Below are 13590 nucleotides of genomic sequence, written 5' to 3'. Positions count from 1 at the left end.
GAAATATCCTTTGGAATCCCAGTGTCTTTTGGAGAGAGGTACTCTACTGGCTGTGGGTGAGGGGCAATGACTCTTCCTTGTGGAGAGATAGTTCACATCCTTTGATCCCCATGTAAAAGATAGTGACACCTTCAATCACTATGAAAAACAAAACTATATGTAAACATTTCCAAATATAACCAGGTGGATGGATGCCCGCCCCCCTCCCCCCCAGCTTAGGAACCACTGCAGAACTTTGTAACTCATGAAGCTCCTGTTAAAGTAAAAATACACCAGAGACCCATGGCACATGACACCACTGGTTCGCAACCTTGGTTGCACAGTAGAATCATTCAGAGAGTTTTTCAAATTCCCAAAGCCAAGGCCACAATCCTGGTCAATTATATCAGAGTCGGTGGAGGAAGAACCCATATATCAATATTTTTTAAACATTCTCTTCTCCAGGCCAGTAATTTCAATGTTTTAAACCACTTCAGTGACCCACCCTTCTGCCTAAAACTTTAAAATCGATGAGTTGGCTTATAACCAAGTCAAAACCGTAGTACCCCTTCCACCTGTAAGTCTGGGACTAATATTTTAATGAGTGTAACAAAAGACATTAACCATTTATTGATAGCCCATTATGTATCAGAATCCTGCTAACTTATATAAAATATACATATATGTACATATGTGTGTGTATTATATATATATACACACATATATATGTGTGTGTGTATGTATATATACACACACACATATATATGTGTGTATATATATATATATAAATATGTCAGTTCTCAAAACCAATCTGCAAAGCACAAATTACCATTCTGTTTGGTTTTTTTTAAATGAGGAAACAAGTTGTAATAATTAACTCATTGAATATCATGTGAGTAAAAGATTCCAGTTACAAACCAGTTACAAAAGAAACCAGTTACAAAAGATTCCAGTTACAGAAGGCTATTCACTTCTTTCTGTTTCAGAACATGAAGTAACGCTAGGAGAGAGCAATTCCATGGGAGAGATGCCAGCAGGGGCCACAACCAGAATGTGGGGAGACGGTGCCCCTGAAAAAAGAGGAGGAGGAGAGGAAGTGGCAGGCTATGCTGGCTTCTGTCTTTGGATCAACAACTCCTATAATTAAACTTGGTTTACATAGTCAAGTTTCAGCAGTCAAGACCTAACAGGAGGCAAAACATAAAAATAGTGAAGCATGAACATGAATTCTATAGAGTTCATGAAAGGCAGAGATTGGGAGTAGGGGTGGAGGAAAGACAGTATGATCAAAGAGGTGCATTTTTAATTAGCACTTTCTATTTAGATTCAGGGTTTATAATATACAAAACATAACTCAAACCTGTAGAGAATTTTCCTAAATAAATAAAGAATCCTAAGATTTCTAATTTTCTTATCCCAAAATGAAAGAGACACTAATAGTATGTAAATGTAATGGGTACAGAGGTCAAAAAGAAGATGAGTTGTTAAGGAAATAACAGCACCACAGAAATAAAGTCCCTGGGGAGAGTAATTCTAAATACTATAAATATGTTTCATTTTCAACCATTTTATTGAAGCAAAAAGGGAAATGGTATACAGAGAGGAGAAATAAAGGCTTATAACATTCACCTGCATTAAAAGAAAGGAAAAATCTGCAGAAAACATTTCATTATGACACCTCACAAAAGGTAACATGTTCTGCTTCTTTTCATTATAATAGAAAATTAATGCCATATTTTGTTTTTAAATTATATGTGTTCTAGATTTAAAGGTTGTTTTATTTTTTCCAAACTATATATAATAATTATGGTATACCCCCACAAGTGCCGCATATTCATACCAATCTGTTTTGAATTCATACATTTTAAGAATATGATTAAAAATTAAACTTATTCATATTTTCTAAAGCATAAATCAGGAAAATTATATTTCACCATTTAGCTCCTTTACTCCTTGTTTTGGTTTCTTTCCTAAAAACTATTTGAGAATGTTATAAAGTATAAAGACGAATTATGGGTTTTAAGTTTATTTTTGTAAATAGCATTTGTTTAGTATTTTCTTTTTATTGTATTATGTTAAGTGATTAGGAGTTTAAATTTTTAGTTACAAGCATATTTTGCTTAAATTAAAATATTTTCAAACATTTTGAGCAATATATTATAAGTATCTACAAAAAAGGATTTGGGAAAATAAATGACCCACAAGAATCAGCTACAGGCTTGGTAATCAAATCCGTAATATCGTGCCTTGAAAAGGAATCATGGGCTGCATACTAAATATCTGACATTATTTTTCCTACTCCCAAAGAGAATATGACTTTCCCCTGCAAAACATTCAAATTGTAGTTTGTATCCAATGCTCTCAGACTCTCAAATTGTTTAAGACTTTAAAATTTAATCAAGGGATTCCTTAATGGAAGCTAGGAAGAGCAACATCAGAAATACATTTGACAAAAGGGTAACAAATTTCTACTTAATTATTTACAATGGCCATATATGGCTACAGAGAGACAGAAAAGTAGTCAGACTCTTGTGCATCAAACTCAGCTGTCTGAAAGAACAAGGGCATCAATTCGTCCTCACACCATGCAAACAGTTTTCAAGATTGCATCTTGTTGATCTTGATGAAATTACAGGACTAGGATCTGAAGCTTCATGCTGGTAATTTATGGCCACAGGTCACTCAGAATTGAATGTTTTCAGGGTACAGAGAGCTAGCTTGTCATTTGCATGCATCTCATTTTACCACCTAAAACATGTTTTTCATCATTGCTACAAGCCACTACTTTTTCATTTTTTTCCTTCTCTTTAGTTCTCTCCCTTTTTCTCTTTCTGCCCATCTCTATCGCTTGCTCTTTCTATCTTTCTAGAATAAACTAGATCTGTTTTCCACTGAGTCCAACATTATAATAAACATCCACAAGAAATGATAGATTAAAGCAATTTAACTTACTTAGTTTAGGCCAGAGATTTTCTATTGTTGCCATAGACTGAACTAGAATTATGGTATGAATCAAATATTTCAGTTGTTTTATTGACAGGGAAACATCTTAGCTTGCATACTTTGGATTATGCATTCATTAACTTTCTCTTACAAGTAATTGCCCAGGTTTTCTGTTACTAAGACACAGAGGTGCATTTTCAGACCGATGTTTCCTATCTTTGAAATTTTAGTATATAATGCATTTGTTAGCCTTGATATTATTAACTTTGAGTTATAATATATATGAGATTTTTTAAAACCTAAATAAAAAAAGTGAGGTCAGAGGTTTCTTCAAGAAATGTCATTATAAAAAAATCCATAGGCCTCTGAAAAACTGTTTCTTGAAGAGAAGGTATCAACTTAGTTTTTACAATTAAAGGACACAAAGATTGGGTAAATTTATATGCATTTCTGGGTTGTAAGCTTTATTTGCATGAGTTAAGCTTTCTGAACACACGAGTGTTTAGGAATTTTTATAAACCCAAATGTATATAATACCTGAAATGTCCCAGTATACCTTAAAATTTGCTTTATTTTTAGCTTATGTAAGGGATGAAACTGGAGACCCTTGTGGCACATTAAATACAAGATGATTCCATGAATAGGATTAATGTAGTGATGGGTAAACTATAAACTTGCAATTAGATTGTTAGGAAAAATATATAATTAGAAATACTTGTGGGGATTTTTAAAATTTTCTAAAAGTTGTGAAATCATTGAGTCTTGGAGTTGCATGTGCCATCTATAGGAAATCCCTTTTACAACATCCTGCATGAGCATGCAGTCACGTTGAGAAACTAAATAGAAAATATAATTCATATCCATAATTAAACCTCTTTTATTGTACATTATGTAGCTTGGATTATTTATAATATTTAAGAACTTTTTATGTGCCTCTTACCAAAGCAAAAGTAAAAAGCAAAAAGGTTTCCTTGGAATCTCCTTATTTCTTGTTTAAGGTACACAGGAATATGAACTAGAAATCTCGCATTTCCCGCAGTTAAACTCGATATATTTTAGGATTTATGTTGGCCCACTTAAAATTTTTATAGTAGATTCAACATCCTGTGTACAAGATGTTAATAGTAACTTTCTTGGTTTCAGTTAATGCTAAGTGGTCAGAGCCAGGTTGCAATTCTCTTCACCATGGCAGCCATCTCAGCAAATTCTACTCTTTGGTTTTGAAGATTCACTACCACAGCAAATTTGAAAGAAACTGGTATAAGATAACTGAGAAACATTCACACTTGGGATAAATTTTTCTCTAGTTCTGCAAGAATTCCTAAGCCATTCTGTCATTGGGGGAAACATTAGGAAGTTCAGTTAGAATGAGTAGCAGTGGTAGATACAAAAGTGTGCAAGAAATGATAGTGAAAGAAGCATTTTTTTATATATTTCAAGGACTGTGCGAGGTCTGAGGTATTACCCTTTTTGCAAACTAACATATTATCAGTCTGTCACACTTTCATAGATGCTGTCAGAAGATGTGAGACTCCTGCGTCTGAAACAAGACATTATTATTTTATTCCACACTACACAGGAGACAGTGTATCAGTTCCCCTCGCCCCAGCTCCCTCCCCCATCCCCCACCCTAGATTCCACCGAGTTGAATTGAAGCAGAGTTGGGTTTAGGTGGATGTTATATCATTTTTTTAGTGTCACAGCTAAAGAACTCTGAGCTTAGGAACCCCCAATCTTTTAAAAGGAGCCACTAGCAAACTTGTCCACACTTTTCCTGAAGGGAGACATTCTCTTTTAAACTGGTCTTCAAAAAAACCTGTCTACAACATTGAAGGGAATGTTTTGAATTTTCCAAGGTTGTTTGCTATACAAAACATCCTTTGAGTTGAGTTCGGGACAAAAGCTGATACATGTGCAGAAATGTCATGGAGAATTGTCTTCCAACATTGATATGTGAGCCTCTCTAAAACACACTGAATATCATTTCATTTTGATTGTGGGATTTCAAAACTAGTACAAGCAGCTAAAATTGACAAAGCTGTTACCATAATCCAGAGAAACCTAAATATTTCATATGTATTTGTCACCAAGGGTTGTGAAACCCTTCCGTTGAATTTATCTGAATTTTGTAATTATAATTTGCAATAATTTTTCCTGCTCTAATACTCTTGGGACAATAACAGGATCAGCATAACTGATAGATAAATATTCTAATTGAAACATTCATCCATTTTGCATGAAATATAGCCTTGTTATAATTAAATTTGTCCTGACAGTTCTAGAAATCGGTAGATAGTTTTAGTCTTGAAATGTTTCCTTTTTCTCTTTCTCGTACTCTTTTTGACTGTAATAATTTATACAATATTAATATAATATAGTGTAATATACTATAAATAATTCAAGTTTTCCCCCTTCTGCTGAATATCAGGAATCGATATTTTAAACTGAAGTTTAGATCTTTGTGTCTATCCCCATAATCTATGGTGCTCAAGTGACCAGCACAAAGTGAGGACAATGTCTTTCATAATCACTCAAGTTAAATTGTTCAATAATCTACTGACTTGTGCTGCTTTGAACTGTCAAAGCCCTCAGGAATTTTAAGAACAAGAACTTTCATTTAGTTATTTGTGGTCTCTGTCATCACAGTTTATTATATACTGTTTTTTTACATTTTATTTTATTAACTTTTCTAAGTAGGCTCTCTACCCAATGTGGGGCTTGAACTCATGACCACAAGATCAAGAGTTTCATGCTCTACCAACTGAGCCAGTCAGGCACCCCTTTTGGGACTTATTTTAAAAGTAAGTGTGGGGCATCTGGGTGGCTCAGTCGGTTAAGTGTTGGGTTTGGCTCAGGTCATGATCTCAGGGCATGAGTTTTAGCCCCGCGTCCCACTCTGTGCTGACAGTTCAGAGCATGGAGCCTGCTTCAGATTCTGTGTCTCCCTCTTTCTCTGCCCTACCCCACTCAAGGTCTGTCTCTCTTTCTCTCTCAAAAATAAATAAATATTAAAAAGTTAAAAAAAAAAAAGTAAGTGTGGGCACCATGATAATAACCCACGCATTGGGAGAATATATTTGCTTCATATCTAATCAACAAGAATGAGTTGACAGGAAAAAGATACCAAAAACTAATAAGAAAAATACAACCTAATGGAGAAATGGGTAAGAGTTATAAACAAATATATCATAACACAAATGGTCAATAAATATGTGAAAATATGCTCAGCCTTAGATAACACAAAATTCATAATTGACACTACAATGAAATAATATTCTGTACCATTAATTTAGCAAGAATTCAAATCTGTAAGAATATGAAATGCCTGCACACTTCTGCTCACTCTCCTATACTGCTTGTGAGTCAAAACCATTATAATCGGTCTAGAAAATACTTTAATGACCTCACATAAACAAGTAAACCTTGTACCTTTGTCCCGAGAAACGTGAAAAAGAACACCATAGAAGTGTAGTTTTTAATGTCATACAACTGGAAACATTGTATTATACCAATGGACATCAAAATTGTAAAAATAAAAATGTATACTTATGAAAACATACTGTAAGGCAAAGCAAAAACTGCAAATTTTTTAAAATATGGTACATACATAAATAATATATTACAAAAACAAAGAGCATGATAAAACAAATTAATTTGGAAATTTGTGTGTGTGTTTTCTCTTTTTCTGAAATAAAAGCAAAAAGATAGAATGGTAAAAACCTACAAAAACATTGGGAATGTTCCCCTTCTTTAAATGGAGAGTGAGTTCATAGATCTTTAATTATTTACTTTTTTTTAAAATTTTTTTAACGTTTATTTATTTTTGAGACAGAGAGAGACAGAGCATGAACGGGGGAGGGTCAGAGAGAGAGGGAGACACAGAATCTGAAGCAGGCTCCAGACTCTGAGCTGTCAGCACAGAGCCCGATGCAGGGCTCGAACTCACGGACCATGAGATCATGACCTGAGCCGAAGTCGGACGCTCAACCGACTGAGCCACCCAGGCGCCCCTAATTATTTACTTTTTTACTTTATAATTTACACATTTATCTAACACTTTTTGTTTACAACTATTTCATAATAAAAAATGGGGTAAAAGTCAACCTGTAAAAGTGTAAACATGTAAAAGTGGTAAAGGAATGGTAGATAACTGATGTCCCCTCCCCCACCATACACATACATGAGACACAGAGACAGAGGCAGAGATGGGGAGAGATGGGGTAGGGAGAGAGAGAGGGGGAACAAAAAAGGAAAGAGATTTGATTTGGTTTGGTTTGGCTAATAAAGCAGGTATATTCCCTCTGCCAGTGTCATAAAATGTTTTGGCAAATCTTCCATATTTAACCTAATCTTTATTGCAAAAACTTATGAGGTTTTTTAGACTAATTGTCCTTGACTTTTGAGCCTTAATTCTCTCAAGATGCATTTCCTTCTTCAACCTTATGAAATTAAAAATTAAGAGGAGTGTTGAGTAAGAAGTTGCTGAGGGCAAGATCAAAGAGGTTTTTGCCTGCTTTCTCCTCGAGGATTTGGGTGGGTTCCTGTCTTACATTTAGGTCTTTCATCCATTTTGAGTTTATTTTTGTGTATGGTGTAAGAAAGTGGTCCACGTTCATTTTTCTGCATGTTGCTGTCCAGTTTTCCCAGCATCATTTGCTGAAGAGACTGTCTTTATTCCAGTGGGTATTCTTTCCTGCTTTGTCAGAGATTAGTTGGACATACACTGATGGGTCCATTTCTGGGTTCTCTAGTCTGTTCCATTGATCTGAGTGTCTGTTTTTGTGCCAGTACCATACTGTCTTGATGATTACAGCTTTGTAATACATCTTGAAGTCCGGAGTTGTGATGCCTCCAACTTTAGTTTTCTTTTTCAAGACTGCTTTGGCTATTTGGCATCTTTTCTGGTTCCATACAAATTTTAAGATTGTTTGTTCTAGCTCTGTGAAGAATCCTGGTGTTATTTTGATAGGTATTGCGTTATATGTGTAGATTGCTTTGGGTAGTATTGACATTTTAACAATATTTGTTCTTCCTATCCAGGAGCATGGAATACTTTTCCTTTTTTTTGTGTCATCCTCAATCTCTTTCATAAGTTTTCTATAGTTTTCAGTGTATAGATTTTTCACCTCTTTGGTTAGATTTATTCCTAGGTATTTTATGGTTTTTGGTGCAATTGTAAATGGGATTGATTCCTTGATTTCTCTTTCTGTTGCTTCATTATTGGTGTATAGGAATGCAACCAATTTCTATGCATTGGTTTTATATCCTGTGACTTTGCTGAATTCATGGATCAGTCCTAGCAGTTTTTTGGTGGAATCTTTCGGGTTTTCCACATAGAGTATCATGTCATCTGCGAAGAGTGAGCAAAATCTATAGAGAATTTACCAAACTCAACACCCAAAAAACAAATAATCCAGGGAAGAAATGGACAAGACAGTAATAGACACTTCTCCAAAGAAGACATTCAGATAGACACATGAAAAAATGTTTGTCACTCATCATCCAGGAAATACAAATCAAAACCACATTGAGATACCACCTCACACCTGTCAGAATGGCTAATATTAACAACTCAGGCGACAACAGATATTAGTGAAGATGCAGAGAAAGAGGATCTCTTTTGCACAACTGGTGGGAATGTAAATTGGTTCAGCCACTCTGGAAAATAGTATAAAGCCTCCTCAAAAAAATTAAAAATGGAAATATCATAAGACTCAGCAATTGCACTATTAGGTATTTATCCAAGGGAGACAGGTATGCCATTTCTAAGGGATGCATGCACCCCAATGTTTCTAGCAACACTATCAACAATAGCCAAAGTATGGAAAGAGTCCAATTGCACATTGATGGATGAATGGATAAAGGTGTGGTATATATATACAATGGAGGATTACTCAGCAATCAAAAAGAAAGAAATCTTGCCATTTGCAACTACATGGTTGGAACTAGAGGGTATTATGCTAAGTGAAATTAGTCAGACAAAGACAAATATCATATGACTTCATTCATATCAGGACTTAACGATACAAAACAGATGAACATAAGGGAAGGGAGGCAAAAATAATATGAAAACAGGGAGGGGACAAAACATAAGGGACTCTTAAATATAGAGAACAAACAGAGGGTTGCTGGAGGGGTTGTGGAAGGGAGGATGGGCTAAATGGGTAAGGGGCTTAAGGAATCTACTCCTGAAATCATTGTTGCACCATGTGCTAGCTAACTTGGATGTAAAGTATAAAAAATAAATAAATTATAGAAAAAAAACAAAGAAAAAAATTAAAATTAAAAAATTAAAATTAAAAAATTTAAAAAAATTAAGGGGCGCCTGGGTGGCTCAGAGCATCCAACTCTTGATTTCTGCTCAGGTCATGATCCCATGGTTTTGGGAACGAGCCCCGCGTTGGGCTTCATGCTGAGTGTGGAGCTTGATTGGGATTCTCTCTCTCTCCTTCTACCCCTCTCCTGTGCTCTCGCTTTCTCTCTCTAAAAAAAGAAAAAAATAATAATACTATTAATGCTTTTAGGTTTGTCTGAATTCTAGGGAGGAAAAAACATAAAATTATAGTTGGCTGTGGATTTGGAGATAGTTTTTTGGATACTGATTCTAGTGACCATAGAACTACCTTTGAAGCAACTGGCAAGCTGGAAAGCTTGCTGATTCCCTCTCCCATGTATTTTATTTGCCTCGTTGTATGTTTACTAGTTAAAGATGATTTACTGTTTAGAGTTTATCACATATTTTCTTTAAATTTGGAGTATATTCTTGTAATATTGATTTTTCTCTAAGATGTCTCCATGCTGCTTTAGGTTTTACTAAGGAACAGGAGAATGAGTAGAGAGCACTTAGGTTTCAGAATGCTGTGGATAAAAAAAGGAGTACTTTAATTGTTCTTCCCTTTCTTTAAAAAAAGTGGGAGGTTACGTCAAATTTAATTTTTCAAGTAAATTTGATATAGTGTTGATGCTGTACAATACATCTGTTTTATAGACTAATCAATTATTAATCACTGAATTTTAAAATGACTTGCAAAACTACATTAATATTTCATAAAACTGCTGAATTTTGTGGTATCTAAATACATATGTTAGACTTTCTGTGGGTTCCATTGATGACTGTTTTTTAAAAGAACTCCATATGCCAATGTTTATATGTATGTTAATATTGGATATCACTACATTAGATAATTTGGGGCTCAAGCCTTCATGTTACTGACAATTTTCTAACTTGTAGAATTCAATACACCATTATTACAGACTTTCTTAAAACCACAGAAAATATGTAAATCTTCATGTCTGTGAAAATGACATTCTCAACATCATCATAAATAATATAAACTACATAGAATTTTCATTCTGATCTACTCTTTTATCTCCAGATTTTAAAATAGAGAGGAAAACTAGATTGGTTTTGGTGAGAATAGGTTTTACATTTAACACTATTTTATACCAGTTATTTGTGACTATACCTTTAATTTTAAGTCAAAATTATACTTTAAATGCCATTGTACAGGGTAAATATGCATGTATTTGCCAAAATTATATTTAAAGAACATTATAATGAAAATATAACCATTTTTTCTGATAATAAAATGTGTAACACTTATAGCTGCCAAGTAAAATACATACATGTGTGTTTAACTACTCATTAAGTAGTAAAATTGTATTTATTCTTCTTTGCTTTTTTTCCCAGAATTAGAAGAAAACAAGGGGTAGATTTGAATATATATATATATATATATATATATATATGTAGAGTTGTTTGAATATATGTATATATACATATACATATGCATATATATAGTTGTTTATTTGATTTGCTTTTGCCCAACACACTAGATAGTACTTGTGGTACAAAGAAAATATGAACTATGGATTTTACACTCAATATGTGTATGTGTAAATATCTGCATATTTCATATGTATAGACATATATAAATGTATGCATATATACTTATATGTGTATATGTTTACGTATGTGAATAGATAGTAGCATGTATGTCAATGTTTGCATATGATGAACATAATCTAAAGCAGAGATTCCTGAAATAAATTATTGTTGCATAAAACATGAACATTCTTATAATGAGTTAAGCTCAAATCACTTATTTTTTAATCTCTGCAAGAATTCTGTAAAAACTACTATCAATGTGAAAATGAACTGTCTTCCCATAATCCTTTGAAGAGACAAATACAGAAAATAAAATGTAAAAATTTTGGCTTTACTGTTATGTTTTTTGTAAGGTCAAACACTATTACCAACTCAAACTTCACTCTTTTTCAGTTATAGGAAATCCTTCTTAATGTATACGAATCTCTATTTGTATCCCTGCAACAGGACAGAACCCCTCAATATTAGGCTCAAAGCTTTTCAGTGAACATACTATGGTCCCTAGTCACGAATCCTGTGGTCCACAAGTACAACTAGCTCTCCTTTGGTTTGGACAAGATGATTCTAAGCTTTACTATAGCTGTACATTTCTATGGGCTTCTGGTATAGTCAAATCAGTGTGTTTTCTATCAAGTTCTTATATTACCTATATCTTTCATGCATGATAACTTATTTTCATTCTGAAGACCTATGTGTTTTTTCAAATTCATTGGGGCTAACAACTAAGTTCATTGTATTATACAATTGTAAAATCGTGAAAAGATTTCTGTTTTCACCCCCATGATTACTGCAATCCTTCAATCCCCCGCTTTTTGTTTTCTGAAGTATTAAATGGTCTCTGCCTCCAATTTCATCATACTGTCACTTAATTGATTTTTTTTCTAAAACACAAGTCTGATCATATTAGTCTTCTTAAAATCCTGCAATGGTTCCATTGCCTACAAGCTAATATCCACATATTTCAACATGATTTAAAGGTACTTCATTGATCAGGTACAAACCTCCCTGCACCTTCCTTTCCAATTATTTCCCAATTACACTTTCCACTTCTGAAGTACATTATGCCTCTCTACATTTGTTCATGCTGTTCCCTCTGAATAGAACACCTAACCCAATTTGTTCCTCTTATTTTTCTTTCAAGCTTCAGCTCAAGCATTACTTCTAGAAAATAGCTCTTTGATCCATCTGAGAGGTGGAAGAGACATAGCCTTTCTTGTTTTTCTCTAAAACCTCAAATTTATAATATTCATTCAGCTACCACTATGCTATGTTTATTTTTCCATTTGCCAAACTTCAATATCAGTATTTGTTAAATTATGTGCCTTTTTTATTAGATTCAAAATACCTTTAGGGAAAAGTCTTCATCTTTGTATTACCAGACCTAGAACAGGGATGAAACATAGTAGGCTCTCAATTGATGCCTATTGAAAACACAGAATGAAGCATCCACACTAGAATATAAGCAACATAAGATGCATAAAAATATGTATTATACAAATGATTTTATGCATTTACATTAATTTGCCTATTATACATTTATAGGAAAACCAGAGACAGTGTAGTTAATAACTTTATAATTTTCTAAAGTTCTTATTATAAATACAGATTTCTGAGTCCTAAGAACCAAAATTTGTATTTCTTAGGTCTGTGGAACACAGAAATCTGTATTTTGGCTAACTCCCAAGTTAAAATAAATCCTTATAAAATACTGCAAGAAAAAGTGGGGTAATTTTTTTTAATAGGCTGGTTGACATGAAGCAAAGTCTTATCTTTGTTTTCATAATGAGCAGAGTTGAATTATGGAATTCTAAATCCCTGAATCTTGGTTTCCTCACATGCCAACTTAGCTGTCTCCCAATATCTTAAGATGGCACGTGTAATACTTTTTCTTCTAAAAACAGAGTTGCTTAATACTTTTAGCAGTCATAGTTGCTTGATGATCTAAGCATTAAATATGCTCAAATGAAATGCCCCTTCTTGAATTAAATCTCTGTTAGCAGAATTTGCTGAAGGACAATCAAAAGTTTGCATAATAAATGAATTTCTCTATCATATATGCTATATACTTAATTTTATTAATAGGTTTCAGTAATCAGAAGATAAGTTATGGAGCTAAAGTCTCTATGAAACTGATAATATATGAAATATATGGCATACTTCTTCAGACATATTTACTAAAATATTTATATCTGATCCATCTTCCTAAATCCAGTTATCATACAATTAGTGGAGTGAGATAATGTAAGCAAGAATTATATACATATATATATATACATACATATATATATATATATATATATATACATATCTTTTTTTTTTTTTTTTTTTTTTTACTATGTAGCCTTCTCTTCTCAGGGGCATATATGACTTGCCGAGAAGTTTGTATTTCTGTATGGACACTCACACACACACACAAATAGTCACATACAACTTCTTGTCTTAAGTGCCATATGGTCTCTTTTTAAATCTTTTGTCTCCCAGATTGTATAGACTTTTACTATTGATTTGGCTTATCTAACTCATTTTCAGAAATGAAATGAGTTTTCTGATTAACTTGACTCATTCTTAAATGTATAGATTAAATGCCCCTTAATGTGTCTGCTCACATCTGGTATTCCAGATGTTTGCTATAATAATCATATAAAAATCGACACAGCATTTCCAGGGCCATGAAAAACATTGAAGAATGAATAAAGGCAGAATTGTATCTCTTCCGGCATATGATTCCCTAGAAATTGGGTATTCTGTACTGCACACCCAAATCAATTCAAAACCCCAAA

This window comes from Panthera tigris, chromosome A1 (assembly GCF_018350195.1).
Source record: "Panthera tigris isolate Pti1 chromosome A1, P.tigris_Pti1_mat1.1, whole genome shotgun sequence".
Classification (NCBI taxonomy): Eukaryota; Metazoa; Chordata; class Mammalia; order Carnivora; family Felidae; genus Panthera; species Panthera tigris.
The sequence above is the reverse complement of the archived record's forward strand: the minus strand, read 5'-3'. Positions refer to the sequence as shown.